This window comes from Hypomesus transpacificus, chromosome 13 (assembly GCF_021917145.1).
Source record: "Hypomesus transpacificus isolate Combined female chromosome 13, fHypTra1, whole genome shotgun sequence".
NCBI classification, from domain to species: Eukaryota; Metazoa; Chordata; class Actinopteri; order Osmeriformes; family Osmeridae; genus Hypomesus; species Hypomesus transpacificus.
Genome location: NC_061072.1, coordinates 1,348,803 through 1,354,716, shown reverse-complemented (window position 1 = coordinate 1,354,716; position 5,914 = coordinate 1,348,803). Strand labels below are relative to the sequence as shown.

General features: G+C 43.3%; 1 pseudogene; it reads right to left on the bottom strand.

Moving 5' to 3' along the window:
• Nucleotides 1-2,163: 2,163 nt before the first annotated feature.
• Nucleotides 2,164-5,598, bottom strand: LOC124475790 (annotated as a pseudogene).
• Between the last annotated feature and the right edge of the window lie 316 nt (nucleotides 5,599-5,914).

Here is a 5,914-nt window from a genome sequence, read left to right as displayed (position 1 = left end):
ATTTCTACTGGACACATTGGCATGAGTGGACTCTAAACAAGGCAGGGATCAATGGGGCTAACTTGGGTCCTATTAATAAGTTTCTCTAGGTTAAGGTTCTATGCCTAAAAAGGAAAGGAAAGAAAGAGAAAAAGAAGAAAAAAAATTATGGAAATAAAAAATAAGACGTGGGAGTGGGCTTTGACTTCCTGGAGTCACTGTCGTATTTGTCAGGGGCCAGGGTAGTTTGCTCATGAGACATTGTAGCATATTATTGTGGTCAGTCATGCTGGGTTTCTGGTACAGATTTATTTATTTTTGGTAAATTGATGGAGCCATATTTGTCGTTATGGTATTTGTCTATTGTTTTTGGTTTAAGGGAATGTTTGTTTTGTGAACTTTGAAGCACTTGGCCAAGGCACCTGTTGTGCACTTGTTTGTTGACAGGGTCAGGTTGCAGGTATAAAGCCAGGGCTCTGTGCATGGCTTGTTGTCCGCGAGTAGCGGTGGTCTCTTCCGGGGGTTGTGCCACTTTGTCACAGCTGGGGTGCTTCTTCTGGGATGCTTGTCGGCCAAAGTAGGTCTTCCTTCTTTCTGCGCTCTCATCCAGTACGCATCATGTGACTTATTTTGGGCCTGTGACGCTTCTCGTCGCAGGTGGGTTTCTGCTGGCACCCGACGGTCATGGCGTTGTGCTAATTATTTTCGAACCTTTTGTCTTGATGGGTGGGTGGCGTAGCTCTGGGGCGGTCTGGAGTGGCCATCTAACCCATGGATCGGGTCCTCTTCTGAGAGATGTGGATCAGACGTGGGATGTCCCCCCCTTCCACTGTGAAGACTGTTCTGGACTTCAGGGTGAGGCAGTGGATAAGGCTTCTTGATGTGGGTCCACATCTGGTTTTGGTTGAAGTCAATGAAGGGTTCCTTTCTGTTGAGTAGATTGTGTCCAATCAGCAGTTTTTTGGTCTCAAGCGAAGAGACATGGATGGGGTGGATTAGGGGCATTTCCCCAAGTGTTTGCTTCAAGTACAGTGTCTCTGTGAATGGAGCTTTGTTTTGGGTGAAGCCTGTGATGTTGAATTCGCTATCTTCACTGTTTATCCATCTTCTGTGTGAGCTAGCTATTCCTTTTAGCTGGGCCGGCCAAGGTGGGTGCAATTAGGCAGAGTTCTGCACCCGTGTCCAGCAATCCTTCGCCGGGCACTTCATCTTCAAGTGTGACGGAGGCATAGCTTCGGTTAGCTCCTTCTTTCGCTTCGAGGGCATCTTTGAGGGTAATTTCCTGTCGTATTAGCTGTGTTTCCTGTTCCGTTAGCTGTGGGTTTCAGTCTCTTGCCCAAGGACATTTTAACATGTGGGTTGGAGGAGATAGGATTTCAACCACTGACACTTTGGTTATTAGATGGCCTTAGTATTGTCCTCTGGTTCATGAATATCATATGGGACTGAATCATAACTTGAGACATGTGTTCTTTCTGTTTGTCAGCGGGCTTACCTCCTAGAGATCTGTGAATACATGAGCATTCCTGGAGCAACTCCGAAGAGATTCATCGTGCATCGTTGGCTGTCATGTTATGATGTTGGACTCAGCACTCAGACCATGCTTCCTGCTTACAAGGTCCTGTACTTTGTGTTCATGGATGAAGAAGACAAGGCTCTTTACTAAGAACCTTTGGAACAACTCTATGCTGCTCACCATGTGAATATAAAGGCCGAGAGGCGCATTCAGTCTTTTCACAAGGACCTCAGCGGTAAAGGTAAATCAATTAATTGCTATTATAGACAAATTAACTGAAATATCTATGGTGTGTCAACATTGGCCTGCATGTTCACTATCTGACATATGCTTTGGTAAATCAACAAACAAGAGCTTTGATATATTCTCTTCCAGGAATGACACAGCAGGGCAGAGACCGGAAGCGGCGGGTGGTCAAGAAACTGTGGCATGAAGACACCAAAACAGAGCTCCATCTCGGTGTCTACACAGGTGTCCTGGCTATTCTGAAAGAATATATCATGGTGTTCCAGGTATATTAAAATACTTTTTCACAACTATGTTGTATTATAAAACTTGGATAGTTTTAAATGCTACCCCAGAGGTATTTTAACATCTTTTATTTTATGTTACCAGTTACACTGGCTGTGTCTTACTCTGCTTGTATGGTGGAAATTCATATCCATCTCTCACTTGCACAATATTACTACCTCCTCAGTCGTGACACCCTTGTGCACAAGTTGCATGACAAGCAGCTGCAGGTTTTCACCAACTTTGTTGCATGCTTTGTGAATCCAGAACACCTGCCACCAATCCCCAGGACCCTGGTAGGACTCGAATTCAAGGGAGACAAACTGCTGCCTGCAAGAGACATGTATGTGGGTCGAGTTTGAAATTAGTTATCCAACTTTTGGACCAAAGCCATTTTATTGTCAATGATAAAGGAGCACAACTACCAATGTGTTGTTGTCAATATTTATACAGCTGCTGAAGCCCTTCCAGGGGACTATTGCACAAAAGTAGAATAAAGATATCCAGGATAACTGAAAAAGCGCAGCTTGACTTGGTGTTATCCACTCATCGTGGCTAAATCGGTTGCACGTTTGCCAAGCCAGGATGAGAAGGTGGCGCTATGTCAATCCAGGTGTACATAGTTGGGATAAGTGCACCTTCACGGATTTCTTAAATAGACCATGGTATCGATCACAAATTCACTGATGCAGAAATGGAGAAGACGCGTGCAGCATATTTTTCACCCACTGAGCAGAAATTCATAATGGAAATGTATGAGGAGGTGAAGCATATTATTTGCAAAAAGGGGAATACGGCAGCCGTTATTAAACAGCGAGAACAAGCCTGGCAGACAATCGCTGACCGACTGAATCCGTAAGTAGCCTAGTTAAAAATATGTACTTACTAGGAACGTTGAACACTCTGTTTTAATTGCTTTTAATATGCTTGTTTTATGTGTTGGTTTTATTGCTGTAGGCCTATCTGTGTTTATGTGCTGGTTTTACTGTAACGTCTCTGAGTAGCCTACCATGCAAAGCACTCTATAAATAAAATGTATTATTATTAAGCCTACTTTCCCTCAATAGTGATCAGGGAATTAATGTTCCTCGGGAAATTTACCCTAAAAGACTTGGCCTAATTTCAAACCCTTACACCAAGCGAGAATATGTTTCACAACCATATGCACAAATCTCTATAAGATGTGTCTAATTCTAAATATCTTTCTACAATTAATGTTCATACAGAAAAAACATGACTGGACAGAAAAGATGGTGGCAACAAGTCAAGATTAAATATAAAAACATTTTGCAGTCTGGTAAGTGCCTTAACAGTTTGCAAATGTTATTTAGAAATTACTTACACTATGCCTGCTCACATATTTGATCTAAACTGATTTTAGCAGTCAAGAAGAAGGCTCATTTGTCTGGCACTGGGGGAGGGCCACCAGCTCCAGGCTTCACCCCAGCTGAGGAATTGGCGCTGAATTTAAATCAGGGAAGGCCAGTGATGGAAAGGATTGAGGGTGGGACAGCTACAGACTGTGTTCCACCTACAGAAACTGCCCTCCTTATCCATGGTACATTTTCCAGTACTGCATATCAAACACAATTACCCATTTATACGGGCATATGTGCCTGTCTGACCTTGTTTTGCCTTGCAGTGTCCGGGGACACAGTTACACTCCTGCCACCAGGCGAAGATCCAGTGAGTATTATTCGTTAAAAGCACAAGGCTTGGCACATCCTGTCAATAAAAAGTATATTCAATATGGCAGGGGGAAGGAACTTCTGCCATATGGGATGACGAGGAGACTGTGTCACTGGATTCCAGAAGGCCTGAGGTATCATGTAAATTGTATGGAAAAGCATATTTAGCCCCTAATGGATAAGAAGTCAGTTATATAGCAGTCTGTAGCCTGTAGCCTGTTACAAATATAATATATATTTGTAACAGGATCCAGACGCAGTACAGCTTGACAGCCAGCCTGGCAACATAGTATGTATGGGCTAAAGGAAATCTAAATCATGCACAATTCCTGCTGTGCTAATCAATGAATGGTTTACAGACTTCACAAACTGTCAGATGTCTGTACACGCAGCATCTAAAAAAGCAAATTGAACTGGCAGATGCAAAGATTGCTGTAAATAAGAGGCGTCTCCAGGATCTGGACCTTGATGTACAAATCAAGAACAAAAAACTGAGGAAACTGGATCTGGAGATAAAGAAACTAGAAAAAGAAGTAAATTACTTCAATCCACACTTTTGCATATCGGTAAAACAATGTATTCATTTAGTCTCTCTCTCTCCCCAGCTTGCCTGAGAAGGACAAGAAAATAAAGGTTTTTATGTAAAATAATTAATATATTGGTCTCTGACTAGCCTGCCATTTATGTTATCTGGGAAGTTTGCTGCATTGTCCCACTCAATCTCCGGATCCAGTGCAGGATCCCTTTCTCTCCTCAGACAGGCAACATTATGTAGGACAGTGCAAGCTACAGTGATGTCACATGCCCTGTCTGGGGTGACCTTCAGGTGGTGGAGACACTGAAAACGTGACTTTAGAAGGCCAAATGCCATTTAAATTCGGTCCCTTGTTCTTGCATGGGCAAGATTGTACCCTTGCTGTGCTGCTGTCTGAGGGTCTGCTAGTGGAGTGAGGTATGTCTCACAGGCATAACCCTTGTCTCCCAGAAGAACGCCAGAGAATTCACCTGAGAATACAAAATGTAATCATTACAACTACACACAAGTTAAACCTTTGACGCAATTGTTTATCGGTGAAACGTGTGTGGCATACCTTGTGACGCTGGGAAATGGTACTGGACCTGAAAACTCGGGAGTCATGGACAGACCCAGGCCACTTTGCCTCCAAATTGGTGATCATGCAGGCAGCATCACAGATCATCTGAAACGATGCAATGTTGCCTATTCATTACACATTTAATGCACAGAATATTAGGCTAGATGACAGTAATTACATAATTTTTACCTGAACATTGATACTGTGGAAGGATTTTCGATTGACATAATCTCCCTCATGGGCCCCTGAGGGGCGTTTAATTTTGATGCGTGTGCAGTCCAGCGCACCAATGACATTAGGGAAACCTGTAACACAAAAGTCTGAGTATTTGGTGACTGTTCTAACGTAACGCTTTTTGTAATCTATAATTCATGTTACCTGCAATCTTGTGGAAATCCTCCTTGATGTAACACATTCTTCTGTGGCCAGGTAAGGTAATGAAGATGTGTGCCAAGGACTTCAGTGCCAAACACACACTTCTGACCCTACGGCAAATAGTACCTTTATTCAAGGTTTCGGCATCTCCCACAGCATATAAAAACATGCCGCTTGCGAAAAAGCGCAGTGCCACACAGACCATCTGTGGGATGGTGAGAGCATGGCTTCGCCCTGTGCGGTGCTGAATTTTGTGACCCAGCAGTCTGCACAAATAACGGACCCCATCTCCAGAAAACCTATACCTCTCATGCAGGTACTCGTCCGAAAAAGCCAAGGGGTCAGATCTGTCACGAAACACCCTCTCACGTCTGACGGCACGTCTCAGTATCAGTGCTTCGTCGTCCAACACATCATTAAGAAATGGGCATGCCATGGTGCAAGAAGAAACACAGGTGAATAGGACTTTATATAGCCTATTGCCCTCATCACTGACTTTATTGAAATCACTGTTGCAACTTCGTCAACCATTTATAACCATCTAAACAACTGCAATAGTAGGGTTTAAAATCAAACTCGTGACAGCAATAGTGACAAGTCGCCTAGGCCTAATGCATGTTAATAAAAATAGATCCAAACACAGAAGACAACGAAATAACTGTTAAAAACGTTTATTTCGGATCAGAGCGGCAGCTGATTTAACACATGAGACTACAGAATTAACCTTAGCCTGGCTGTTGGCCTGCTCTGGA